The 27,840-nt window shown below is 44.2% G+C and overlaps 1 long non-coding RNA gene across 2 annotated transcripts in view; it reads right to left on the bottom strand.

Annotated features, from left to right (window-relative positions):
• Positions 1–9,453: 9,453 nt before the first annotated feature.
• LOC116243551 (uncharacterized) overlaps positions 9,454–27,840 on the bottom strand; it is a 32,543-nt gene continuing 14,156 nt past the window's right edge. Inside the window, exons 1-3 of one of the 2 annotated variants that reach the window (XR_004169999.2) lie at positions 13,312–13,743; positions 12,975–13,081; positions 9,454–9,606 (exon numbers count right to left, since the gene is read on the bottom strand). This is a non-coding gene — a long non-coding RNA (uncharacterized LOC116243551). Of the gene's footprint in view, positions 9,607–12,974; positions 13,082–13,311; positions 13,744–27,840 lie in introns of those variants that run through there. The other variant, XR_004169998.2, reaches the window with a different exon arrangement.

Genomic DNA, 27,840 nt, shown 5'->3' with positions numbered 1-27,840 from the left:
CCCCCACTTGCCCAAAGAGGACAGTGGCAACTTTCAGTAATGCTACTACTCAGAACGGTTCACCATCCCTTACATGGTAATGCACAAATTGCTCTACTGTAGCAAAAACAACAACAAAATAAAACAAAACAACAAATGAACACAACATTTAAACGATCTAATTATTGTTGCTTAGAATTCAGGAGCTTCAGACCCCCCCTTCCCCCCCCAAAAAAAAAAAAAAATAAATAAAATCACAGCTTCCTCTTCTTCCTCCAGTAAGTGAACAGAGATGTTTAACGACTCCCTTTCTTCCCCCCACTCCACTTGCTACCCAGGGTAACACCGCTCACACGGGCTTTGCAGCCCCTACAGCCGGCACAGCGGCCGCTCCGCCCGCGCCCCTCAGCCCTGGGCACCCAGGGCCGCCACTGTGGCTCTGAACCCGACGGGCTGCCTCTCGGGTCGCCGCGGGGAGATCCCGACCCTACCGCAGTCTGCCCGGGGATAGGGCGGCCTCACGCTGCCGCAGAGCCCGACAGCCGGCGGCCTTTTGTCTCTCCGCCGCCGCCTCGCCCTGCCCGCATCGCCCCGGGGTCACGGGCTGCCTCACCCCTCCCGGCGCGGCCAGAGGCCGCGGCGGGGTGCAAGTGCTCAGTGTGCTATCGGCCCGACCGAGAGGATTTGCGGCAGAACGCTCGCCTCGGGGCGGGGGCCGTCGGGCGGCGCCGGCCACGCTCCGGGAGCAGGGCCGAGCCGGGTCCCCGCGGCCGCAGCCCGTCCGCACGGCGCGGAGCGGAGCGGCGGAGCCCCCTGCTGGCCGTGAGCCGCCACACCGGGTCGGGACGGGTCCGGCCGAACGGGGCCGCAGCGCTCCTCCGGCCCCGCCCGGCCCGGCGGTGGGAGGCAGGCGGATCGCCAGCAGCGGGAAAGGGAAGCGGCGCAGGTGCCTGGCTGCACCGCGAGCACTCAGCTCCAGCCTCGAGCTGCTTTGTCTTTAGCCTAACAGTGTCACGTGGGAGCAGGTAAGGGTTACCTGGAGATGCTGCGGGTCTCGCGTGCTAGGGTAGAGGGAGAATCGGGGAGCTGAAGGGGTTCTCTCAACGGAGCAACCTAAAAAACAGAACGTATGTGGCATAATTTGATACACATTGTGTCTGGCTACTTCTCTTTCCCAGAACATCACCAAGGTGTCCCATCGTGGTGAAGTTCTGGATGTTACTTAGAAACAATGGCCCAAGATGCTAACCCTGGTTTCCCGAGCATGATGCTCACTTCACAGAACGACCGGGATCCATTTAAAAAGCACTTGCTGTCCTGGTCCCACTATTCCCCTTGGAAGGCTGTTTCAGAATCTCATAATTCAGCTTCTTAAGATTTCCAGCCTACATTTATTAAGGGACCCGTTTATATCCATTTGTTCAGATGCCAATTTTGTCCTTGAACTTAATTAGTTCTGATATTTACTCCCCTCACAGTGTACTAATATCCCTTCTCATCATTTCCTTTGTTCAAATCAAGCTTTTTAGTCTTGTCTCATAAGATAGAATCTTCATTTCCCTGATTATCCCAACATCCTAGCAACTTATGAAAACTGGGTCGTGCCCAACACCCAGAAAATATGGGTTTCAAAGGGGTTCATTATATTCCATCCTTTTGCAGCTTGACCAAGACACAAGCAGGGGGAAGGATTAGCATAAGGTCAGACAAACCACAATTCTCCTGACTTCAAGCTCTCCCGCAATCTGTCAGGGACATGAGTTCTGAAAGGCCTGTGGTTTGTAACTTGGCTTTACATCAATGCACATTTATATATCTGTAGATCATCTTCTGGAGAGGAAGGATGGCCTTGGAGTCACGAGGGACACCAGAAATCTGGAGATTTGGGTTTAAACCCAGGTCTGCCTGGGTTTGGGCAACAGAAGTAACTTTGGCAAGCCCCTAAACCTTCTGCTGCATTTCCATAATTTTAGAAGAGGGACAGTAACACACCTGTCCTCTCCTCTTCTCCCCAGCACACCTGCCTGACCTGAGTGCTGGCAGACCAGGTGCCTCCTTCTCCCTGTGCCCGCCACCCTGAAGTGCAAATTCATCCAAGCTCTTACGCTGATGGTTAAAAATAGCCATTGCTCTTATAGATTTTTTTAATTAAGCTGCAGCCAGTGGCCAGCAGTAAAGTCAGACACATTAACTGCAAAGCTGTACCCTGACTCCTGATTCTCAAGTCTTTGCCTGGCTGACGACAAAGTCAAAGCTGTATTATTATTATACGTTATTTAAACATTTGCACAATTTGACACATTTTCTTTGCCAGTTTTCATTTCAGATAGCAATTTTTGATCAACTAATACAGCACAGAAACTGGGCCAGAAATGGACAGACCCTCAGCTTGGATGGTCACAGCAATAACAAACACTGCCATCGTCCTTCCACCACTGTCAGGGCCTGGGAGGCTGGGACTGAGCACAGAGACAGAGAGCACTCTGCTGAGCTGAGGTGAAGCAACGATATTTATGGGAGTAATTATCACAGAGAAAAACTGGAAAAATATGATTACAGCAAATTGTAACTCTCTCCAATATGTTCTTCGTTGTTAGAAATAGCTCAGCTGAGACCAAACCAATATGAACAACAGCCCGGGAGCACCAGACACAGGTTCTCTGGAGGCTGATACAACCAGAGCCTGAGAGCAGGGCAGGATCCAGCTCCAGTGTGCTGGGGAGTAGGGTGTCACAGCCTGTGCCTATTCCCAACCCTTCTTGTTGGTTGAAGCCAAGCCAACAAGGGGAGCGTGATCTGCCTGCTGCTGGACACACTGACCAGGGCTGCTTGTGGCTGTTTTTCAGCACACTTCCATGACAGAACAGTTTGCATACTTGCATCTTGCAATTGGTGTCTATCAGTTTTTGGAGGCAATAACCAAGCTCATGTAAAAGCCAAAGCCTCATTTAACAAAGAGTGAAATGTTCTTATTGAAATGTACCTACCCCATGGATCAAACGCATCAAAGAAGTTCTTCAGTCATCTCGAGAGCTCTGTAGGTGTTGTTGCTGCTCTCAAACAGTCTGTGAGAAGAATTATAAATGGTATTTACCTTTTAATTAAACAAAACATCTTGCAAATTAAACACATGCTCCTGCACATCAAAATTTAGTTAGCATCCATTTTTATTGTGCATCCTATGGCTCTCTGACAGCCTATTGAGTCCACAGCCAAATGTGAACACACGTTGCTAGCTCCTTTTTAACTTACATTTTGGGCATCATGTGCAAGATTTTATCACATATGAGGGGAAAAATCCTTCTGTAATTGACTGAAAATAGTTAAGCAGACTCCTGCTTAATATTCTTGTTGCTTAAAAATAAATAAATATATATATATTGGTGTGTCCTGGCAGTGGCAGAAAATCAGTTTTGGACACTTGCATGACATACATCTTATTATCTTATGTAGAAAATTTGACAGTGAATGACAGAACACCTTAGAGGGATTTAAGAAGATGATAAAGGCAACAGCTTTCACATGAATACAGAATCTAGTTCCTAACAGTTACAAGCTTTTTTTACATGCATCCTTGTAATTTGACATTTATAATTCACTGTAGTGCTGGATCTCTGTCATTTTCTCACTGCCAGGTTCTCTATATGTGGATGTACACGTCCTTTCTAATTAGTATATGTATTTGATCCTTTAATAGCATCCTCTCTCCACCTTATTATGCAGTTACACAGTTATCTGCTCTGTACCAACAAATACTTTCGATAAAACAGAAACAGTTCTTCATTGCCTCCTCTTTAAACAGGTGTTCAGTGGTGGTTTCTTTTTCCTTTTTTTGGGGGGTGTGTGTGTGGGGGGGAGGGCGAGAGGAGGGACTATAGAATAATTTAGTCTAAAGAAAACCAGTAAATCATAAAGGATTTCCTTCTAGATAAAAATAAATAATCTGTGGAGGAATACTAACCCTCTGTCTATCCATCTCACATGCATCTCTTGTTGTGCATCCCACCTCTCTCTCTCACAGGGAGCTCCAAAGATCCTTCTGGAGGCACTGCTGCTGTTGCAGAACAACAATCACAACACCTCCCTTATACTGAAAGGACCAGCACAGACTTCCCCCAGGGCAGTTTCACAAATAGTGAGGCAGCTGCAGAGCCTTGGGTCAGTATACTGCCCTGAGAGCCTGGAGACACACACTGGAAGAGAAGAGGTTGTGCTGCAGGCTCCTGGCCAGGGCTGACCTCTCACCACAGCTTCTTTTCTGAGCTTTGGTAACAGAAGTGGTGCCAAGCAGTTCCCAATATTACAAGTTATTAGGCAACTTAGTTGAGATTTAATGCAACTGGAATGAAAACCTTTCAGTATCACGTTGAAATGGGCTGTGAAGGGCATACCTTCCAGTAATGCTCATACTGATGCTGAAGTCAAAGGAAGTGCTTATTCCACATGTTTTAAATATTATGTCTTGATGCTTGAAGTTGGAGATGTTCAAGTGTGTAATGCAGAGAACAAAATAGAGTGAGTTGTACTTACTTGTGTGGTCACATTGAAATGTTACCTTTACTGGTATCTAAAGAGGTAAGATAGGAATGAATTCAAAGCAAACTTTTCACAATTCTCTGCTGTTCAGAAGCAAACACATTAATACTGACAACCATTTTAAATGTTCGCAATGTGGTTTCTGGCTTTGATAGATACCAGGCTTACTTTGGGAGGAAAACAGAATTTAGCATCAGCATAGAAAGATTCACCCAGACTGCTGAGAAGATTGCACAGCAGTGCTAAGGGCTACTTTTAGGAGTCAGACATGGCTGCATGTCCCTTGTTTGTGTCATTCAGACAGTTGCAATTGCTGGCAATGCAGGCTTGGACCTGTGGACCTGCCCCTGCCTGCCCTGAGACCTTTGCTGCCCATCAGGAAGTTGTGTTGGTGCTGCCATGTCCCTGCCTGCTGCTGGCACAGAGCTCCTGAAGGGGATAGAGGCTTGTCAAGATCAGCAGTGGCCACAGAGATCAATCACTACCTCTACTGCTATGCAAAATGCATCTGGGCATCAGCCAAGAAATCTGAAGTATTTTTTCCTTGGGTCTAATTATTGGTGTGTGACTCTCCACATAGTTTACACAGATTAGTGCAAGAAGTGAAAGCTTTGCTTTCAGAGTTTGCTGGTCTGAGTGCCTTTCCCAAATGACCTCAGTGGTGCTGGTTTGAGGTTTATCTCTTTGTATTGCTTCTAATATCTTTCAAAATATCTCAGGTCAGTAGTGACACCCATTGAAAAAGATAATCTGATGAAAAGCTGCTCTGGAAAATACAATCAAATGGCATCAGAATGTTTTAATTACCAAGTGCGGTGAAAGTGGCTCAGTTATTTATGGATCTAAAGTAAAAATATATGCATTTGTTTTCTATTTATATTCTCAGTATATTTTTATGTTAATCCTTATGAACCACAATAGAAATTCCAGTTCTCCTTTAATTTCTTACTTGATAGAGACTCCCATTCAGGCAGTGAGAATTTCTAGCAAGCAGAAAACAATTCAGGATTTCAGAATCCACTGCCCGGGTCACAGAGCTCTTTGGAATCAGCACAAGTATGTGAAGCTTCAGGATTTCTTCCTGTGGAAATTGAATATGAGTTGGAGTGCTTCCAGAGCCACGAAGAACAATGCCTTGCCCTGGCTGTGCTTACAGAAGGGAACTGCCTGTGTTGAGAATCTATCATCTTTTTGACGGTTTCAAGTACAGGATTCTGGGTAGCATAACAAGGAAGGTACAAAGTTGGTCACGAATGCCACAGAAATGCTCTGTGCCCAAAGGCAGGCAGCCCCAGTGCTGCGGGTGGGAGGGCTGCAGGAGCACGCTCGCTAGTGTGAGTGTATACTGCATTCTCTTTGATATATATCTTCTATTTTCTGATCCCATTACTTCAGATTAGCTCTAAGTCTTATATCTAAACATGCACTCCGAAGGGAAAGTCTCTATTTACAGGCTGGATTAAGAGCTTTAACAAAGGGAATGGCAGAAAGTGATTCATTTACAACATAAGAAAAAGGATTGTTTTGTATTTTATCACTTACCAGCATCTCCCAAATCTTGTTCCTCTCTTCTTCTCCCACCCAAACACAACAGAGGCGGAGAGGTTCCCATCTGACTGCACAGCTGTGGGAAGCACAGCATGCCTCTGCCCCTCGCTGCCTGCCAGGGCTCTTCTGCTCCCACCCAGGCTGCTGGCAGCACGTGGGCAGCCCAGCACTGCCTTGCCAGTCCTTTTTTTGCCCAACCGCTTTGGGGCTAACCAAAAGTTACAGCATGTTACTGAGGGCATCATCCAAGTGCTTCCTGAGCACTGACAGGCTTAGGGGCATCAACCACCTCAACAGGAAGCCTGTTCCTGGATGCCATCACAATACAGACATCTTCCTAATAACGCAGACCTCCACTCTGAACCTCCCTCAATGCAGTATCATGCCATTCTTGCATGTCCTATCACATTGTGCTTAAAACTAATTAGCAGTGTGTAAAAATGGACTTCCACAGAGAAGCTGTGAGTGCTATTGCTGAACTGGGGGAAGTGGTAGGAAAGCAGATTACTTATTGAGTCTTTACCCAGGCTAATTCCCAGCATGGCTCAGATCTGCAAGGTTTGGTCTAAGTGAGATTACAAAATAATTTCTCATTAACTTTTACTCCTGTACCTGCCCCAGGAACACGCAGTGCCTGCAGCTGGCCAATGAAGACCAGCTCCCACAGCACGGAGGCACAAGCCCTAGACCACAGCAGCTCATCTCTTGCTGCAGCCGTGCACCCAGCAGGGCAGCACTACAGGATGTGCACACCCAAAGCAGAGACCCCATTGGAACTATTTAGCATAGAAAACAGACGCATAGAACTACTCTATGGCATCCTACACAGACTTACATGCCCCTGTCTCTCACACATACTTGCTGTGTTCTCCTTTCAACTCAGACCCAAAGCTCCTCTCATCAGCACACACATTTTACTTTCCTGTCCTGGTAAAACTCCCCTGCTCCAGATCCCATCTTGCCAAGTACAGCTGACCAGAGCAACTCAGAGCCTGCTAGCCTCATTACTGTGAGTGTTAACCCAAGATACCTGTGTAGGAGCCACCCAGAGTGGAAGATGATTGGATGATTCATGGTTGATTCTATGATCCTCAATTCCCTTGCCCTGATGGTGGATAGCACTATCCTGGTATCTTAGGGTGTCTTCATCCAAATAGATGCTCACGTGCTAAGAGTTAATTGTGTCATTGTGGGTGGATGGTTTCAATGGCATTCATTTCTCACAGGTGCCTGCGTGGTTTATCCTACTTTTATATTCATGATTAAAAGAGCTACCAGTTCCAAACACTGAAGGAATTTTCTTCTATATTCTCCCATTTTTTTTCCTCAATTTATCATGACATTGGCGGGGGTTATTGAGGTGACTTGCTCCTATCTGTAAAGTAGGGCTCCAGCAAGCTGTACATGTGTTTCATCTCAGAGCCCTAGCGGGAGCCAGCACGTGGCTGCTGATCTTATTCCCACCTAAACTCTTCTAAAGGCTGCTGTTGGTTTCAGTCTCTTGCTCTCTATCTCCTTTGGTGTGAGGTTCTGAGAGGTTGCACACAGCTGGTGTTCCACACATGGCTGTAGTGGAGGGAGCTACCTTTGGGGTTCAGCTCATGGTGTCCCCCGGAACCTCTCCCAGATTCCAGCTGAGCTCTTGCAACACCTCCACTTATTGCAGCAGGGTATCTGCCCAGGATGAAAGCATCTCTTGTTCTCTGCTTTCCTCTGTATAAGCATAAAGAGCTACAGTCCTATGGTTGCTCTGTTCCCAGAAACAATAACAGAAATCCTTCATTTTGTTGTACTTTTCTTCTCAATGTGAATTCCTTTAATATGTGGCGTAGCTTCTCCTTTTCTTAAAAGTCTGTTGCCTTTTTGCAGAGCTAGAGGACCCATTAGTGCTTCTAAGTGGTCACAGGCAATGCAAAACAAGGTAGTATATTCTGCATTAAATCAGCATTGTAGTGAGGGATGAATACAATCAACCCAACAGATATTTTATCATGAAAATTATTAAAATTCATAGCTTAGAGGTGTGAATGCTTCTTTAAGAAAGGTACTTATGTTATCCCCAAAATAGCACCAGTACCATGTGATGTTCCAGTTGCTATGGTTACCACAAATTTGTTATTTAATAGCAAAGAAAATAGATGCACAAAACATGCTAATTATAACTGGTACAAATTTTTCTAAATGTTTTATATGAATATGCATGCATGTTTTATGCATAAGGAATAGGAATGCCCTTTTTCAAATAATTCTGCAAGTTTTCAGAAACATTTTAGTAGCTGGCTGGGAAGTGCATTGTGTGGCTCTGAGCAGAAGGAAAGGAGACTGAAAATTTGAAGATGGGCTATTTGTGTAAAACAATGCAGTTTTGTACTCAAATAGCAAGAGAATCCAGAAAACCAAAGTTGTTTAAATTTGTTGAGCCATTATACTTTCCTGGTGGCATTTGCTTTGCTTCTTTCTCTGCTCCTCACTGTGCTTTAAGTGTCGGAAGTCTCCGGGAAAAAACTGTAGAAGGGTAGAAGCAAAGTTATTAAATGTTGATGTTAATACGACCCAAAGACAGAGATTGAGGTGCTCCAGTCACCAGATCCAAGCCTGCTTGATGCTGCCCCACCCCATCGCCTGGCCTCGCTCAGAGTCCCAGGGCTGGGCAGGTGGTGACCTTGGTGTGCTGGGCCTGGCCATGTCTTGCCTGTGGGAAGAGTCCTGCTGCAGCCCCAGAGTCTCCCCCAGGCTGGCAGCTCAAGGGCATTTTCAGCACAAAGCGGTGCTACCTGTGCATATGGCAAAGAGGAATAAGCGGGCTGGATCCAGGTGGGGGGAGGGGGATTCATCCACAGTGGAAGGGGTGGGTATGAGAACAGATCTCCCCTTTCCTTTCTATTCTCCACCAGATGTTCCCAGACATAAGTCTGGGACATGGTGTGTGCAGCACCATAAGTGCTGGAGCTGTGAAGCTAAGGCTAATAAAGCCCCAGGATGGCTGGGAGAAAATTCACTCCTTCCCTCTTCAGTTCTTGGCCATGCTGAAAAGACTCTTGATCCAAGCTTTCCATTAAACAAACCCACATCTGCAAGCTGAGGGGCTGGCACTGGGCTGCCCTCCTGTGTCCAGCTGTGCTGTGCAGTGCCATGCTGTGCTCTCACTGGTGAGCTTCTGGATCCTCCTGGGCACGGGGGATGGAGCACACCCCAGGGCAGCAGCATCGTGTAGGAGACCCTACTGCACTCAGGGGCAGCTGTGGAAAATGTCATCGCTGTCACCAAGAATCAGGCTCACTTTGCTTTCACAGGATTTCAGCCCTTTTTGCGACGATGCAACAATTGCAGGCAGAATTCAAGTTGCGTGCCCATGTTTCACTGCCAAATGACCACACGTATTGGCACGGATACTGAAAGCACTCCTTTATGCCACTGGTTTTTCACTTTCGCACCCAAAGCACATGCTGGTTGGTTGCTCTATTTCGGATGATGCAGTGTGTCAGTGGTGCTGCCCGGAAAAACATTCTCTGTAGCTTGCTGTCATGTCATGATTGATATCGGCTGTAACAAGATAAAATGTTATGGTACTGTAATTCTGTCTGATGCAAGGTAGTCTTTGATCTTTACCATTTTGAGATGATTATAATATATACTTAGTTTGATAAATAATACCCTTTCACCGGAGTCACAAAAAGTGGAAGGAAAATTGGCATCTGAAGTTTTGAAACTTTCCCCGTGAGGATGCTGATGCTTTTAAAGTGAAAGGCTAAATAACAGGGAGACAGTCCCACTCACCTCGCTAGGAGTAGACATAAGAGTCATTTTCTTGATTTTGTTCTGTATTTTAATTTGAACAGTTACTTGAGCCATGGGAAAAATGAGCAAAAATCAGCACCACAGCCATCAGAAAGTGTTCTCATCAGGTAATCATTTATTAAAACATTTCAACCAGCTGGTATAAATATGATTGTCATCAGAACACAACAGGCAAATATGTGCTCCCATCTGCACAAGCAAGTCAGCAGCAGTTCCTGCATGTCCTCTGTCACCTGTGCAGCCTGCGCCCAGCACAGGGACACCAGCAGGGCCCCACAGCCAACATAGGACATCCAGCAGGACCCTGTGCCCTGTGTAGGACATCCAGCAGGACCCTGTGCCCTGTGTAGGACACCCAGCAGAGCCCACCATCTCACTGTGGAAGGGCAATGGCCCATCAGGTCATGTGGCAGGATGCAGCCCTGTACTGTCTCCAAGCTGAGGGACTCTGGGGGACCCGTCAGGCACCACCAACACCCTGGGACATGGCTGGCAGTGTGGTTGGGCTCTGCCAGGAGCCTGCAGCCCTCATAGCCTTCACTGTCCCACTGAGAGCTGGGCTCAGGTTTTGGCAGGGCTGTGCCAGCGCTGTCTCGTGGGGACAGCCGTGTGCTGGCAGTGGGTTTTGGCATCAGAGGGTGCTCTGCCAAATCCTGAAAGATTCCGCATGGCAAGAGTAGGGTGTAACTCCAAGGCTGTGATTGTTTTCCATGTAAATGTCTGTTTTGGTTTGTGCTTAAATGATTATCTGTCATTGATTTGTGTGCCTAACTACTACTGCTTCAAGCTGTTTTCAATTATTCTGTTCTCAATACGCTGCAATCCCAAGGATTAGCAATACTGAGTGCCACAAACCACCTTGCAGCAACAGTCATAAACTGAAGAGGCTAGAAAGGATTTTAATGGGAGATTAAAGGCAGAAGTGACTCACAGAATGGCAGCGGGGCGGGAGCGTGCTGCCTGGCTGCAGCAGGGCTGCTCCACGGTCCCTCAGAGTGCCCTGAAGATCCCAGGTTAATATAATAATTCTTTCCTTATCATGCAGATTGCTGGTAATGATTTCATAATTAGGGATGTGTTTTAAAGAGAGCTTGAAGTGAAGCATGTGCTCTCCCTTTTGCTCTAGGAGGTGCGGAGCTGCAGTGTAGCATTGTGCACGGTTTGTTTCCTTGCCTGCTGAATTTTCCATGTAAGTTTTGCCTGCTTTCTCTCTGTGTATTTTTAATTGAAAAACTGTACCTTTGGAAAAAGCTGCATTTGCCTTTGGCAGCCCTCTTTCACCGGAGCTGGTGTTCCTAAAGTAAACAATGTGCATTTACACCAAAACCGGTGAACTGAGCTGGAAGGGGCTGCTGCATTGAACAGCAGTGTGTCTTTCCTTATTCAGCTGTAGGTGCTCAGACATCAGTTGCCTTTAAAGCTGATTTTTATGCACTGCTCTTTCAGCCCTGATGTACAAGGGTTGCACATGCACAACTGTGGTGGTGCACAAGGATGGTGGGGGCCAAAGGCTTGGCTGGTGGCACTTCCTGCCCCATGCCACTGTGATGGGAGCCTGTAGCTGGTGCCAGCTAAATGTCCCTTGGTGGTGCCATGACCTTGCAGTGCTGTCCTGCAGGTTTCTGTTTTGGTGGGAGGGGACAATCTAAAATCCAAGCCCTCACTCCTGGATTACACACCATACTGCTAATGTTGAACTGCCTTAAGATTTACCTGTTAGTAATATCAGCAGGCTTTTTTAGCTGTCAGGGGCTGAAGGTGCTTCATTGTTTCTCCTCACCTAGAAAAGTAGAAGTTTCCCTATACTTCATCTATGTTCCTAATTGTTGCAAAGTAATCAACTAGGTTCGCTCATGATGTAGCCATTTGTGACGGTATGCTTCAGCTGGAAAAATGTTACTATTACTGAATTTCTAAGAACTGCCATTAATATTCTGACTTTGAACCAATTTAAATATTTGAACTTTTTGAGAGCATCGTTGAGTTGAATAATGTGGAGAAGCACACTCGGATTAAATCCTCTCTGGATTTTATCAATACAGGGAGTAGGAAGAGAGAGAAGCTATTTGTCTGACATATATATGTTTATAGCAGATAAAATCAAGTACGTTATCACTATACACTTTGCTATGTATATTTTAAAACATTAAAGGTGGATGGGTACATACACATCTCTAGCTTACAAGAGATACCATCATTAATTTCCACATCGCTATATGTTTTCATGGTCCTTTTAACCTTTTCATATTAAGTAAAATAACAACTAAAGCACTCATTTATGTCCTTGGAAGTACCACACTTGCACACAATTCCTGTTTGGAAGACAGGAAATGTCCCTGCAGGGAAGGGGAATGCTCAGCCACCCCCAGCCTGAGTTTGCAACAGGAGCTTCTGGGTGTTAAAAATCTGGTGGCAGAACTGAGAGGTAACTGGAGACAGCTGGCTTACCTTGAATGAGAAACTTTGTGTATATTTTTCTAGGCCAGCATTCAAGAATCTATCAGATCTCTTTAATCTCTTGCATTTTGAGAAAGTTCAGGTAAAATAAGCAAGTCCCCAAAGCAAAGCTAAACTCTAAGTATCCCGGTACTGAATCTATTAGATCAATAAAAACATGAGGGATGTCAGCAGTAGCTTTTGCAGAACACAAAGTCATTGAGTCTCAGGCAAAGCGTTTGTATTACTAGGCTTTTCCCATGGTACACCATACCCTTATAATCAGTCTCCAATCTGTCCTTTAACTTTCAATAATATTAAGCTGCAACAAAGCTCACCCAAACGAAAATAAAAGAAGTACTCACAAAGGACTGAGCATCCTCATGGGACAGTGCTAGAAATCATGGTGTGAAACTGGACTTCTAATCTGATACTCTCCTGTTGTTGTATCAGAGGGATAGCTGAAAACTACTTTCCAAAAAAAAAAAAAAAAACAAACAAGACAGCCAATCCCAGTTGCATTTCAACTATCCTGGTTCAACATATTGCCGTGTTTAAACTGAAGAGAAAGCCAGTCTGGATTCCAGAAGCAATTAGTAAGAGGGACATGGCTCAATAACTCAGGGGGATGTTGGAACTCCATCTGCAGGAGGAATTGCCGAAGTAGCACCACTTACTTGTGTTCTCCAAACCAGTGCCAAGCTTTGAGTATCACCATGTTCAGAACAGCAAATGCCACTGCAGATCAGGAGGTGGCGAGCCCATGGAGCCAGAGGGCATCTTCCTGAAACAACACGGCGATGGATTGCTTAGAGTTGACATGAAAAAAACAGAAACATCTCAGACATGCACAAGTATACATGTCTCTTGAGAATAGGGTAGTTTGCCCTTAGAGGTACTTATTTGTAGAACAATATTTGTTTGAGAAAACTCTTGAATCAACTAAATAATTTACAAAGCAAGAACTTCTGTTTTACTGAATGTTTCATCACAGGAAAGTCACAGTCTCCTCACCTTATCACAGAGCTCCACTGCAGTCACAGCCACAGGGCTGTTAGATAGCTCACTCCCGTGATACACTATAATGGGTGTCATTCCTTTTTAGTAAGTCTAAACAAAACAGTTAATAAATCCTCAGGGCCTCCTATCGCTACATCTATAACTCTTGGCTTTCACTTCCTCAGTGGGGTTGATCTTCTTGAAACTCGTGGCATTCTCATAATTCTCTTTAAATAACGAGCTGTGTTTCAGGCTCTCATTCAGCGCCGATGTGTTTTCTGCACGTTTGACTGTGCAGTGTCTGCTGATGAGTCACATCTGATTTACACCCAGATAAACTAAATCATCCCTGGTGGCATGCGGCTGAGCACAGCACCCTCTGATCCTCTGATGGTGCCAATGTGGTTTTCTATCGCTGTCGGTTTGTAGGATGTCACCCCACTTTGAGTCTCCATGGAGACTGTTCTGAGATGCAGGAATCCCCCAGCTATTGGCTCCTAACGGGACCTGCAGGGCCCAGGATTTCTCAGCAGGGATAGGGGAACACTGTAAGAAATTGAGACTTTTGCTGTGGTTTAGGGAAAATATCTGGGTGAAATAGCTCTCACACATGTGAATCTTTCACAGTAATTTCTCCTTTTTCTTTTTGGCAAATTTTAACACTTTTCTCCTACTGCTTTCTGGTGGCACTGCAAAACTTCCACAAGAAAGTACATTCTTTTAGGAAAGTAAAATAGTGAATAGGTTTATTTTAAGTAGAAATCTAATTTATGTCCAAGCACTGGCCAAACCCCAGAATGTGAACAGCAACTCGTGGGAAAGGCAGCTATTTCACATCCACCATGAATGAGAGCACAAAGTCATGTCTCAATTTGTGCCAGAATAGAAGCAAGTTTTAAAATTTAACTTTGATCTGACTTATATTTTTAATCATGTAAACCTGACATTTTCTCCAGTGCCACACTGACAGCAGGTGAGGCTCACCATAGGTTTCCAGAGACCCTCCCCAACCACCCTTGTCACAGCTCCACCACTGACACCATGGGCTCTGAGTCCAGGTGGATCTGGCCCTCAGAATGAGCTCATTGACGCCCTGCCAGCTTTAAGTTCAGTTTTTTGCTAGGGTGGGCCAGTTTGCAGACTGGACACTGAAGCTCCCAGCCACTGGAGGGGACAGGAGCCTTCTGACACGTGTCATACAGTGAACGAGTCTCCCCAGCACGTTTCATAGGCTATGCAACACAACAGCAGAACTTTTCTATGATTTCACTTTACATCTGTAATGCGACCTGTCATGCCAGATCTTATCTTTAGGCTGAAAAAATAATGTTTGAAATCCTATTTTCTAGATCAAAGCCTCTCTTGCTTGTTTGTAATTAAACACTTTGACTCTTACCTTAGTTTCATGTTCAGATTATCCAAGAATTCAAGTGTTTCATTATGATAGAAGAGGAAGTTACTTTGATCTAGAAAATAATTCATACTTAATAGCTGGAAAAGTTAGTTATTCAAGTAACAATAACAATATAAATATTGAATACACTAAAATAGTAGAATATTAAATAAGCCATAAAAAGGCATGACCTGATATATGCTGTGCCATGTTCTCATACTGACAATATTAATAAAGCATTAGTTAAAAGAAAAAGAAGGTGCCTGCTGGAGAGGTGTGTAGAAAATGAGAGCGTGATGGGCTAATAAAAGTGTATTTTCAGTATTACTTTAAGTGGGCACCAAAAGGCCAAGTCTGCATTTATCAAGGCTTAATTAAAAAAAAAAAAAAAAAAAAAAAAAAAGGTGACATTTTAATTGAGGCATGGATAAGAAGAGGAGAGATGAGGGTCTTTGTCTTCGTTCTGACCAGGAAAGGCTCCCTCTTAGAGATGCTAAGCAGGAGGGGTCTGTGGGATTATGCCATAGCCGGGATGCGTGGACCAGGGAGAAGGGTCTGAGTCAAAGCTGACACACAAATTATGGGCCTGAATGACAGGCGGGATGGTGAGGATGTCCACAGTGATCAAAGAGGGGAGTAGCAGGGAAGACATGATGTGGGGAAGATTACAAGGTCTGTCTCATTCACATTGAGTCTGAGTTGACAGACAGTCATCTACAAGAGACGTCAGGGAAGCAAGACCAGAGCTGAGTTGGACAGAGGAGACAGGTTGTAAGCACAGGTGGATCCTCCACTGGCTGCAGAGTGGTGGTACCTGTGTTTGTGTTTGCAAGTGAAATTACCCAGAGATATGGAAAGGTGAAGAAAGAGGATGCAAAAAGGGCAAGGTTCCGTGCAATCACCACAGAAAATAAGACTGCTGGTGACATACATCAAAATGAGGTTAGAGCAATAAATACACAAGGATTTTAATGTCAAAATTGCTTCTAGCTTGCAATTTCATTTTACCAAATAGAACTTCCCAAATAAATAATTCAAAAAATATTCTTTTTTTTATTATTATTATTTAAGAAAATGTCATCAAAATTAATGTAATTTCATGTACCTAGCATTTTAGCATAAAATATCTTTTGCAGGAGAAAAGATGTTTCAACGACAAAAGACAAAATTTGGAGCAGCTTGCTTTTAACTCTAAACATAGCATCTTCTACTGTCAAGCAACATATTTCATATTATCTTCTTCAAGTCTCAAACCACATTAAAAAGAGTAGAGAGATTTTGCTGATTCTGTTGTAATCAATCCTGTCAGAGTTGTTATTGGATTTATCTTGGAATCTGAACAACAGCATTTTTCATTGTTGTTTTAGATTTTCTTTGTGATTGTACAACTAACATGGTTAAGAATATAAGAAAATCTAAAATATGCTAATCTGAACAAATAAAATTGCTAAACGACTATAAAATTACCCGTGAAGCCTCCTTGGCTCCAAATAAACATCCATGACTCTTATTTAGTGGACTTTAATGAAATGCAGGGCTATCCAGGTATGAATTAATTCTAGAATTATGTCAGGGTGAAGCGGTCTCATATTTACCTGCCTTCATTTGGCATAAAGGTGTTCAAACATTTATCAAAATAAAAGCATACAGGCATAGCAGAGCCAAGCGGCGCCGAGAATGAAATTGGGCAAAATTCTGATGCTGCAGAAAAAGCAGCCCCAGAAGGAGCCTCACACGTGCCTCAGCCTCCCTGAGCCCGGCATAAAACCACTCAGCTGATGCACACCGGTGTTTATAAATCACGCACACATCTCGGAGCCTTCAGTGCAGCACGAACAATAAAAGGGAATTAAGATGCTTAATGAGGTGAGATACTTCCTACAAACGGCAGTCTGTCTTTCCTTCCTTCTCACACTCTTTGGGATATCGTTTTATTTCTTTTTCTGCCTCTCATCGTTTCTCTTGCTAACAAGGAGCCTGGCTTTTCCTTCGGAAGAATGTGATTAGCAGCAGCACTAGGCGTACGCAGACAGTCTGTATTCCCATTCCCAGTGCGTGGATGTGCCCTTTGAGCCCCAGACTGCTGCCTCTGTTGCACAGGTCAGCAGACACTCTCCAGTGCTCAGCCTATGGGGACTGGGGCTCCAGTTGCCCCTGCCCACAGGCACAGGGGGGATGCCCCATGCCTCTGCGCACCACTGTGACACACAGCGTCATGAAACCTGCATCAGAAACAACGTGACAAAATAAAACTGAATTACCACTCCAGGATGCAGCTTGCTGGAGCATTAATACGTTTCTTGGGCTATTGAAGTCATTTAGCCTTCACAGGCACAGCTCAGAATGGAACCAATGTATTATTAATGTCCCAGCAAAGCACACCCCATTGTGTCTTAATGCTACAGTGTAAGATGCCTGCAAAGGAAACAGTCATGTAAGACAGGGAGCAGTGCCTTCTAGGAGGATGGATGGACATGATGGCATTGCCTGTGGCTCCAGCAGTCTTAGAGATGCCTCAGCAGTGTTTCTCCCTGTATCCTTCTACAGAGGATTTTTTCCAAAGCATTTCTAAACATCTATTATTTATAAAGCACTGTTGCTCTGCGTGGTGCTTCATGGGCAAGAAAGGAAATGCTGCCCTGAGGAGCCTGCAGGGCCTGCTGGCAGTGCCATGGCCATGCAGGCAGGGCAGGCATGGCAGCCCCTACCCCACTGTGCCCATCTTCCCACTGCAGCCCTAGCAGGGAAGGGCACAAATAAGCTCTGTTGTGCCAGCCTGCTGCCACTTTCACACCGCTTGTGCAGAGCCTACTCCTCAGAGAGGCCGTCCCTCTCCAAACCAAGAGCTCAGGTAAACCACATCGTCACACAACTTGCTGCTACTTGGATTCCCCAAAAACAGCCATGGGTCAAGCCACCTCCTTGGGCACCTGGAGTTGGGGCCAGGTGGAGGGAGGGGGCTGGGTGTAGGAAGTGCAAAGAGCAGTAGGGCTGTGCGATGGGAGAGCACTTTGTGCACTGCCCAACACACCAATGGCTCACACGCACCTGAATCAAAGCCTGCTTTATAAATAACCCTGGGAAGAAGATTTCCACAGTGACAGCTGAAAAGATCTAAAGCAAACTTTGCACAGGCCAGGCAGCTCTATGCCAGCAACAGAGCATCTTCATTGTTTGGTTGGAGATTGGTCATAGGGATGCCCAGACTGACCTGGGTAAGCCTTCTGGAGAAGCCTGACACCCTGAAATAGGAGATGGTGACAACTCAGTATGGAGACTACCTTCAGCCTGAAGGAGATGATCTTCCAGGAAAAAAGGTGAAATGCAAGAAAAGAGATCAGACAGATGAATAGTGTTTGGGGGCAGAGGTTAACAAAAAGAGAGTCTATACATTGAGCATATGACCGTGCTGGCAGAGCTGAGGAATGACAAAAAGTTTAGTTCTGGGACTGAAGAATCTGTGGGGCAAAACTGCCTCAGATCAGTAGATCTTGTAATTCAATCCAAGGCACAATGTTGCTTCAAGTTTGGGTATTCTAATCCTTTCCTATAATTTTTCTACTCTTGTGGTTCAGTTTGTAATTGAGAAATGCATTTCAAGGCAGAGGAGTCAAAAGGCTCATTTTTTGAAATGTCAGAGTGAACTGTCTCAAGGTTTTTGGCATCTCTTGCCACCAGCCACTTCCCTGATATTTTTTCATTGGCTGAAAATTTATTGAACCTGACCTAATTTGTTAACAGTTTAGATACCCCCAAATTTCTTTTTTCCAGAAAATTTACTGCTTATCACAAAACAAAGTGAATTATTCCCTCCACTCCCCGGGGAGAGGCAATATTGAGGTAAATGTATTGGTGGCCAGTTGTGAACATGGATGGGGAAATTGATTAGCCTGGATGCTGGTGGGGGAGAACCTCCCATGGGGAACTGCAGCAAGCAGGGATAGAGCTGGGGCCGGCTGAGCAGGACAGAGGGATGCCAGGAGGCTGCTTGTGGGATGGGTTCAAGGGGGCAACCGTGACAGCCGTGGATGGGAAGGGATGATAGTGGTAGAGCCATCAGAGGATGAGTGGCTGCGTAAGAGCTTTGGCAGTCTGGAGAGTGAAAGCTGTGAAGCACACAGTGGTTATAAAGGAAAACCCAGCAAAGGAATGACCTGCTCAGTGAATAAAGCGTGTGGTAAGCACACAGTCTGTGCTCTGTACTGTAAAAAATGTCGTAAAGCAGCTGCTGAAAGAATGCAATGATTAAATCAATATATTCTTCTCCTATTTCCAAAGCCTTTGCTTTCAGTAGTTTTCTAGTTCAATAATGTATGTGCTGTGACAGATACAGAACAGTCAATATTAACAGCCCCCTCCGGCTGCTGTTAAATTTATTTTAAAATCTTCACATTTTCATATATGTAGTAGATGTTTGAAATTGATCAGAGTTTTCAGCGTATTTAAATTAAAACAGCTCCTGTTTTATCAGGCTCTTCTAACCACTCCGATGGTTAGGGCCGTGTCCTTCAGCTACAGATATAATTGTCCCCTGACAGGTAACCGATTGCTGCATATGCAGAGTCTGCATGCAGAAATGAAGACCTCCACTCTCTGGCTGACCCTCTTCCTTACACCTCTGCCAAGCCACTACATCCTGACACTTTGGCATCGAGCAGCACATTGGAGAACAGTGCTCACACCCTCCTGCTGCATGGCCCAGGCTCCAACATTACCCTTGGTTAAAAGACAGATGCACGATCAGCGGCACATGTTCATCTTTCAGCATGTTTGCATGCTTCTCTAGTCTAATCTCTACAAGAATCGAGCTGCCCCTCGCTCAAGCAGTGCTTTGGCAGGCCCGATCCCACCTCTGAGCCTTCTCTCCTGGGGTTACAGCCTTGGGCGGCATGCTGCCTGCAGCTCCTGGGCTGCTGGGACAAGTGGCCAAGATCACTGAACTCTCAGAGTGACAGGTGATCGATATGTCTAACAATTAGTATCAAATATACAGTAAATGATGCATAATATCATTGGTGAAAAATGTTCTATTTAGGCAGAATGTAGATTGATGTCAGAAAATGCTCTTTAGTGTGTGAAATAATCAAGTCAACTGCTTGATGGATGTACTCTATAGTCTATTTACATAGCTCAGATTCAATACACTTACACGATATTTGCATCAGAAACATATCTATAGTCAACCAATGGGGAAGAATACATGATTTTACCAACATGCTTATACATTAATAATATTACTTGGCAATCTGATGTTTCAAGACCCAGGGTGAATTACTTATTAAAAACCCATATACAGCTATCTGTCTTTATCTTTCTTTCTGTGTGAGCCATAATGGCCCTGATTGTTTTCAAAATTACATTTGGCCAGGATATGACTGTTACATGAAACCTCTTAAACCAATATCATTTCCCTCACTGATAAAATACATTATACTGCTGGATGCATTGAGCCAAACCATTAACGAAGGAAGCTTAACCTAACCTTTGTGCTTTGTGACCAGCCGTTATGGCAAACTAACATTTCAGAAATTGTTTCAAAAGTGAAGTTGACATGATTATGAATATGTATATTAAGTTCACTTATAACTTGGAGCTTCTCCTATCATCCTCATTTCTAATGGTTTGAGTTTTGCAGGAGACTTAGTTACTGTGGAAGATAGAAGGAAATGTACTCCATTTAGCACTGTTTAGGAATGCAGGCCCATGATAAATTAGATAGATAAGGTCAAATTAAGCAAGGTCGGCTTCAAAGCTTGAATTCAGGATGCATGAGAGAAATAAATACATGTCTTCAGTTAAAATTTGAAAAGAGATGTGACGAAAGTCATAGAGAAATCTCAAGTCAAAGTATTCGTAACAGTTGCAGTATTTCAATAAAGCATCTCAAGCTCTGCTGCCTCTTAGAGAAAGGCAAGACTCTCAGTCCTCCTGGCCGAGACAACAGTGTCTGACAGAAAGCAGGTGATGCAACATCAGTGAGAAACACTGCCCTGACAAGGAAATAATGAAGTCATTTTCTGAAACTAATAATGAACTAGATGTTCTAAAATGATTCTATGATTCTAGATCTTCATCTTGACTTCTCACAACAGAAAGAGGAGATTTCATCATTTTCATGCTCAACAAGATGATCCACAGAGCAAAATTAAAGGGCAAGACCCACCTGTAAGCAAGAACAAGGCTTAGCTTTTTTTTATGGAACCTGTACTCTTTGAGTGTCTCATGACTTTACAGAGTATGTCAGGACCTGTAAGGTCTTGGGGGCTGGCTCATGGTATGTCCCCATGGCCTGGACACAAAGACTGGCTCAGGATCACCAAAAGGAGAAGGCAAACCCAGGGATTCTGGAAGGAAAACTGCATAATTCATTGTATTTGCAAGTTAAAGGTACCACAGAGTATTGCTGTCTTGCCACAGCAGTCTCAGCCCACTATTCTGAACAGTTTCCAGAGGAAAACCATTGCAGAGGCTTGCTTCTCTTTATTTTTGTCTTTTGTTTCTCCTATTCATCTAGCCTTTTGTCATTTCTGAAAACATTAGAAGCACTGAGTACATTCCTGATGTAGGCAGACGAAACAAAGGGATGTACTGCTAATTGTAGGATACAAAAGGTACATAACAGCTTCTGTACTTGGCAGGACAGAACTGTGTGTAATTTTAGTCTACATGCAGTTTTATCAGTGTAGATAACAGCAAGTAAAGCATGGGGTTGACTTGTTTGTTTTATCAGCCCTCTGAAATTGGGCACTTACAGCCTAGTTTGAACAAGCTAAAACCTGTTACTGAAGGTTCTGGAGGTGTGAGGGACACATTGCATTTACAAACATTTCAGTGGCTTGATGTCTGATGACACGAAGAGTTTTCTGGTGAAATTCAGTTCATCTCTAGGAAGGGCACTGAGGACTGCCAATCCACAGGAGACTATGGGGCTTTAGGCCATACTGTGCTTTCCTGACCCTTACTCCTGGGAACATGCTCAGACATCAAGCACCTGAGTATAACATAGGTGGAGAGGAGTGCAACACTGCTCACTTGGAGGATGACCATGAGCCAGTATGAAAAAGTAAATGCTGTTTCATCTGAGATGTTTCTGGTGTGAATGGTAGCAGTGGAAGATGCTGGTGAGATTTGGTTTGAAACATCCAGTGACTGAGTACAAGAGCTTTAAGCAAATGATGTGCAGAAGCATAGCACTGTTCCTGGGATTTATCAGGTCACTTGTGATTTAGTGCAGGAGATGAAGCTAAAGAAATGGGCTTGATGAGACCAACACTGGGGAGGGACAGGGAGCAGGACAACTCTGTATCAGGATGAGGAGAGGCAGAGAAATGAGCTAAAGGGCAGTATTGTTGTAAAAATATAGATTTAACCTGGCCATGGGTGCTGAGTAAACACCGTAGTAAAGAACACATCATCACCTGACATCCTCTCCACTCATAATCACCCTCTTCAAAGCAGCACCCACTTCCCTTTCTAACTTCTTCTCCCATTTGCAAATGATGCTCTGAACCCCAGTCTAGTGAGCTGCTCAAGCTGAAACGGAGGGATGCTCTTAGTGCTCTAGTTAGTGCTGTCAAGCAGTCTGAAATGGAAGCTAGCAGTTGTCTTTCCAAATGGCTATAGCTACATGCAGCTCAGAAGTGGTAAACTAAAAAATCTTTTTGTATTTGAACTCCTTCCAATTTCATTCAGCAGGATACTGGCAGACCACTTTCTGTGTTAATTATTTCTGTCCTGATTGCCTGGCCATACAGAGCACTGGATCGACAATATCACACTTCACCATTTGTTAATACTTCCAGCTGAACACAGAAAGAAATTGAAATAAAGGAATTTCACCGAGAGACAAATCTCCGAAAGACGGAGAAGGGGAGAGAAGATGCCACTGGAGTCAGAAGAGACACATATCTCACCGATCTGCAACAATCTCTCCTAGTTTTAGAAATCCTTAAGAGCAGAAGAATGACACATTGTATTACTCACTGGAAAGCGCTTAATGGGTCTGATCCTGGAATGAATTACACTGGCTTAAATCTGGAATGACTCCAACAAAGTCAGAGATTAATCAAGAACTTTTAATGCCTGATTAGGAAAGACTGCCTCTGTGTTGCTGGCAGGTATAAATGAGAAGACCCGGGCATAAAATTACCTCATTGCTCCCACAAATCAGTGAGCTAAATGGCTACATCTTGACATTCGCACCATCAGTAAATTATAGTGAGGCACAAAAACCTGGGAACAATTCAATGCAAGTGCAAAACCGAAGCTAAAAGCCAAAGTATATGAAGCCCACTAACACAAATATTACCTGTTAAAGCATAGCACCAAGCCTCTGGGAGAGCACAAGGGAACGCAAGAGACAACGTTCCCTTGTCCTGGAAAAAAACATGTCCTGGAAGTCCTTTTACAAGAAATTGTACCAGAACTTTCCCATGCTTTGAGGAGAGTCTCTTGTTGCATGGTACTGACATGCCCAGGTACTGGTTGTACCAGCAGGCCACGGCAAATCTGGCAATCCACACGTGCCACATGCACTGTACTTCTAGCTGTTGAGATAGATGTCACCTGAGATCAGCAGATTTCTCACAGAAACACACAAAATTAAGTGAAATCGTTTCAACTCGGTGGCGTGTCCTCTAAAACAGCAAGTGATGGTAAGAGAAGACTAAGCTCCCCACGCACATACCAAATCCATATAATAATTAAATTGCTTCAATTATAGAAGCTAAAGAGCAGCATTTGGAATTAGAAAAAACAAAAAACAAAAAAACCTCAGACAAAAAAAAAAAATGGGTTGTTTTCTGACAGACAAAATCAGTGATTTTCTCAATAAATCTTAAAACTGCAGTTGAAAGGTTCTGGTTAGAAAGATCGCAGTCAGAACAAGCTCCTTGTTTTGACAAGGTGTGGAACAAAGCGATGCAAAGAACCTGATGATGGAATATTTTAAAGCAACTTCATAGCCCTCACCATTATTGCTCTGGAGTTCCGTGGGACATTTTTAAAAAATAGCTCAGAGGGCTGAAGAATTCTTGTTCACACACAAGAGGAATACATTTTGGCCAAAGCCAAGCTTTTTTTGGAAATCCCAGTGAAAGCATATTGCTGTGCTGTTGTGTCAGGGGGGCTGGCTTTCCCCACACAGCTACTGAACTGATGCTGCTACTGATATTCTAGTGAAAGTACTCCAGAAGTTATTTGGGTAAGATAAAAAAAAAAAAAAAACACAAAAAACAGCATGGCAAAGCATCAGGAGCACCACAGTGCTGTGTTTCCTCACCCATAACGCCTACATCACCCAGCCAATATTGCTTCCTGTCTTGAATCCTTCCTCAGGACTTTTCTCCTACTGCAGTAATTCAGCCAGGAAAATTTATATTAGTCATTACTTCTACTGGGAATAATAATTTGTGACTTGATATGCAGGTGCCACTAAGGAGTCAGGAACCCATTGCTGCCCCACAAAGCCCCTTCCCTCAGTCCCAGCTCCCACTTTCTGCTGCCTGCATCCATGCTAGTGCAGACTTCTGCGGTCCACACATGGTAGCTGAACACAGGGTTGTGTTTAGTAAATAACAGAAAGAAGAGAGAGGCAAGCTAGGCAGCCCTAGAATTTACTGCCCCAACACAGGTTTCCTCGCACCCAGCCTTGGGCATCACAGGCACACCAATGTGTCACAACGACATGTCATACTGATGCGTCACCACACTACTTTCCAGAAGGCAACACCTCCCCGTGGCACACAAACTGTGTGTAGGCGTGCGAGGTGGAGATAAACTTGTTAATGATTGTGAATTGCCCATTCACTGTACTGTAGGAATTTTGGGGATTCTGAGGTTAGAATTTCATCTCTTCTGCTTTCATGGATTTAACTAAATCTCTCCCAGGATTTTGAAACATGCCAGGATTAGAGAACAAACTCTTTAAACATAAGCCTATTTCTTACACTAAAATTCCTCCAGCTGGGATCAGCAATAAAAGGAACAGTTTTGAGGTCTCCATCCTCACTGTGGCAGCCTGTAACAGCCACAGATTGGGCCTGGGCAGCCAGGGCTTTTACTAACCTTAACCGGGCTCTGGGTTCTCACTATGGGGAAAGCCAGATCTTACCTCAGCTAAACTCTCTACCCCCACATACAAACTATTTGAAGAGAAATACTATCAGGTGACTAGACTGTAAGCTCCCTTTCTCAGGAAATCATTTTGTCTCAGTGCTCATGAGTTTGGATGGAGCACAGTTCAGCTGCAATCACCTAGCAAGCAGGATATGCGAGCAAAAAGTGGGTCTTTGTGGAAAACCCATGGACCCAAAATCATCCTTGAAAAATGCATCCAGGGTTATACAGTGCCTACTCAATTTATGATAGGAAACACACCTCACCCTTCAGCTGCAGTGAAAACCAAGTGTGAAACCTTGCTCACAGAGAAGGCGGCTGCTGCAGCTCCATAGGTTGGAAGAGGCAGGTTATATGGGTCACTTTGTGACACCTGTTCTTTTGTCCATGTGCATCCAACTGCATGGAAGCCTAGTCCCACCAGACCTCCTTGCCAACACTGGCCCATTTTCACAAGATAGTTAAGCACCATGTCTTAGCATGCCCAGTAGCCCCAGCTGCACTCAGAGAAGTGCCCAGAAACTCAAGGGAAAGAGTGCCCAACAGGCAGGGTCTCTTCTCTCAGAAGTGATGTTTCTACCACCTTGGGTCTATCCACAGGAAAGAGCCACAAGACTTGTCATGGCACAGACCTCATGGTGCTGCCAAGGTTTTCCCTACTGCCAGCTCATTGCAGAGCTGGGGGGAGGGTGCTATGAGCTCTCACCTCATGGCAGATGACAACCTCAGTGTTTCAGAATAAAGTCTTCTCTGCCCACTGTTCTGTACCCTCATTCTGCCTTCCCTGGGGCTCAGGGAGAAAGCACCATGGCCTGACAGCTCCATGCGGGAGGTCTGTGCTGCAGCCCTGGAGAACAGGAGTGGGGAGTGCAGTGCGCGCAGAGGCACTGAAGTCTGGTTCAAACATACTTCAAAGCTCATGGAAGCCAACAGGGGTCTTACATGCTGCTACTGATATTCACATCAATCCAGAGCACTTTGTCCAAGTCCACACAGTGGGATCTCTACAGAGTTATAAATAGACCCCAACTCTCAGGACTCTCCCTGCCATGCTCAGTCCTGTTCTTACCGCTCCCTGGCTACACATGGCACTTGTGGATATTGTGTCTCATTTTTCCATTGACTACAATTCATTTCTCATTTTTCTAACTAAAAAAGGAAAGATCCACAGCTTTGCTGGGACACTTGTTCATCTTTCCATCATGCTGATCCTTATTGCAAAAGAGCTAATTGGGCAGTGCACTGTCAGACAGACAGCTGAAGGAGAGAATCTCACCAGAACATAACATTATGTCTCTGAGATCTCAATAAAAAATGTTCATAGAATTTTACCAGCTGACTTTGCTAAATACTGATACTCTTGGGTCCAGCATTTTTGGTTACTACTGGTAGATTTTGTGTCACCTTCATGCTGTCTGAAGACCAACTCCATACATGGCCAAACCAGGTGTCTGCTGGATAGTACAAGTACACCTGGGGCTGGATACCTCTGGTCTGCAGCTACGTTACTCTAGTTTTCAGTGAGATAAGGACAAAGCATTGTGTGTTCGTTATACTTAAAGCTAAGCCTAATGTCTAACAACAGAAACAAAGAAAATATACAGTGCAGTCAGTTTTATCCAAATTGTTGAGAGCTTTTATAGAACTATAAAGATCTGCAAAATGGTCTTTGTGTAAAACACTGCAACTCCAAACATAATAAAACTAAAATCAATGAACATTCTTTAAAATGAGTGAATACACCCACATAGTTCAAATTTCATTGTGTTTAGACACACAGTAGATGTTCTGATACATCAGCTTTGATTTTGCCTTCCCCAACTCTCAGATATTCTTTTTATCAGGTTTCCTGTATGAAATACATTGAACCTGGGGGGATGGGAGAAAGCAGTATTTGGTCTTAAGCATTCATTAAACATCTGTAGGAGTTAATACAAAGGAAGAATCTTTGAATAAATCTTAAAAATTAGGAAATTGTACTTCTGATCTTGACTTCATCCTCATGCATCAACTAACACATTTCAATTTTGTTCATCTTTATTGTGTTTAAACCAAACACTGAAAACAACAACCCTCATCCAACTGTTATATATAATTTCTAATGACAGGGTAGCTTTTGTTCTAAATGCACATGTAAAAGACTTTCACTTTAATATTCTAATTCTCAGCTCTTTAACTTAAAATAGTGCTTTACAAGTGATCTCTACCGATAATGACATACATTTACATTAGAATTCCAACTCGATTTTCTACTTTTCATAATCTACATATATCTTTTGTTTTGCTTCAGATTCTTTTTCTTGCAGGTTATGTAGATTTGGCTGCAGTAGATTTTTTCCCCAAAGAATATCCAAAAATACATGTCTGCATATTACAGAGTTGGAAGAACTGTTTGTCACAGTCTGCTTGACAAAACAAGTCCTTTTTCTGTGTGCAAATTATTCAGAAGGCATCCAAGTAGTACAAATGCATTCATTATTAGAAATTATTCCATGAATTTCATAATTTGAGGCCAAAAAGGGACTATTAGTTCATCTACAGTTTGACCTCTTGTACCACATGGGCCACTACATTCCTCCCACACACTAAACTCAAAGACTTCATTAGACTAAAGTATTTCAGTCTTCAGATTAAATTGTGCTTCACTGGTTGAGAACAAGACAAAGCTGCCAGCAACATTGAAACCCCCTGCAATAGCAAAGAACTATTGAGATGAGATATGTCCAGATCATCCCAGTAGGTGAGACATAATTTTAATGAGCAGTAGGACATAGACATCTGAAGAAGATCATAGGCTGCACTACAGCAGTCATCTACTCTCACCTCAAGGCAATTAAGGAAGGCTGTGGGTCTCTAGCCATAAATGTCTAGTGCCACTTGACACTTCATTTGAGGTATCCTGGTTTGTCTGAACGCAGGACAGACAGCACAGCAGCAGCACAAACCTGCACACTGGGGAGGAGGCTGAAGACTAGATGTGCAAGGCAGTGACAAGTAGCAGCAGACCCTCTACTTCACAGCTACTATGAGTCCCT

The sequence above is a fragment of the Phasianus colchicus genome, chromosome 9, assembly GCF_987193195.1.
Source record: "Phasianus colchicus chromosome 9, bPhaCol1.hap1.1, whole genome shotgun sequence".
Lineage (NCBI taxonomy): Eukaryota > Metazoa > Chordata > Aves > Galliformes > Phasianidae > Phasianus > Phasianus colchicus.
The sequence above is the reverse complement of the archived record's forward strand: the minus strand, read 5'-3'. Positions and strand labels throughout refer to the sequence as shown.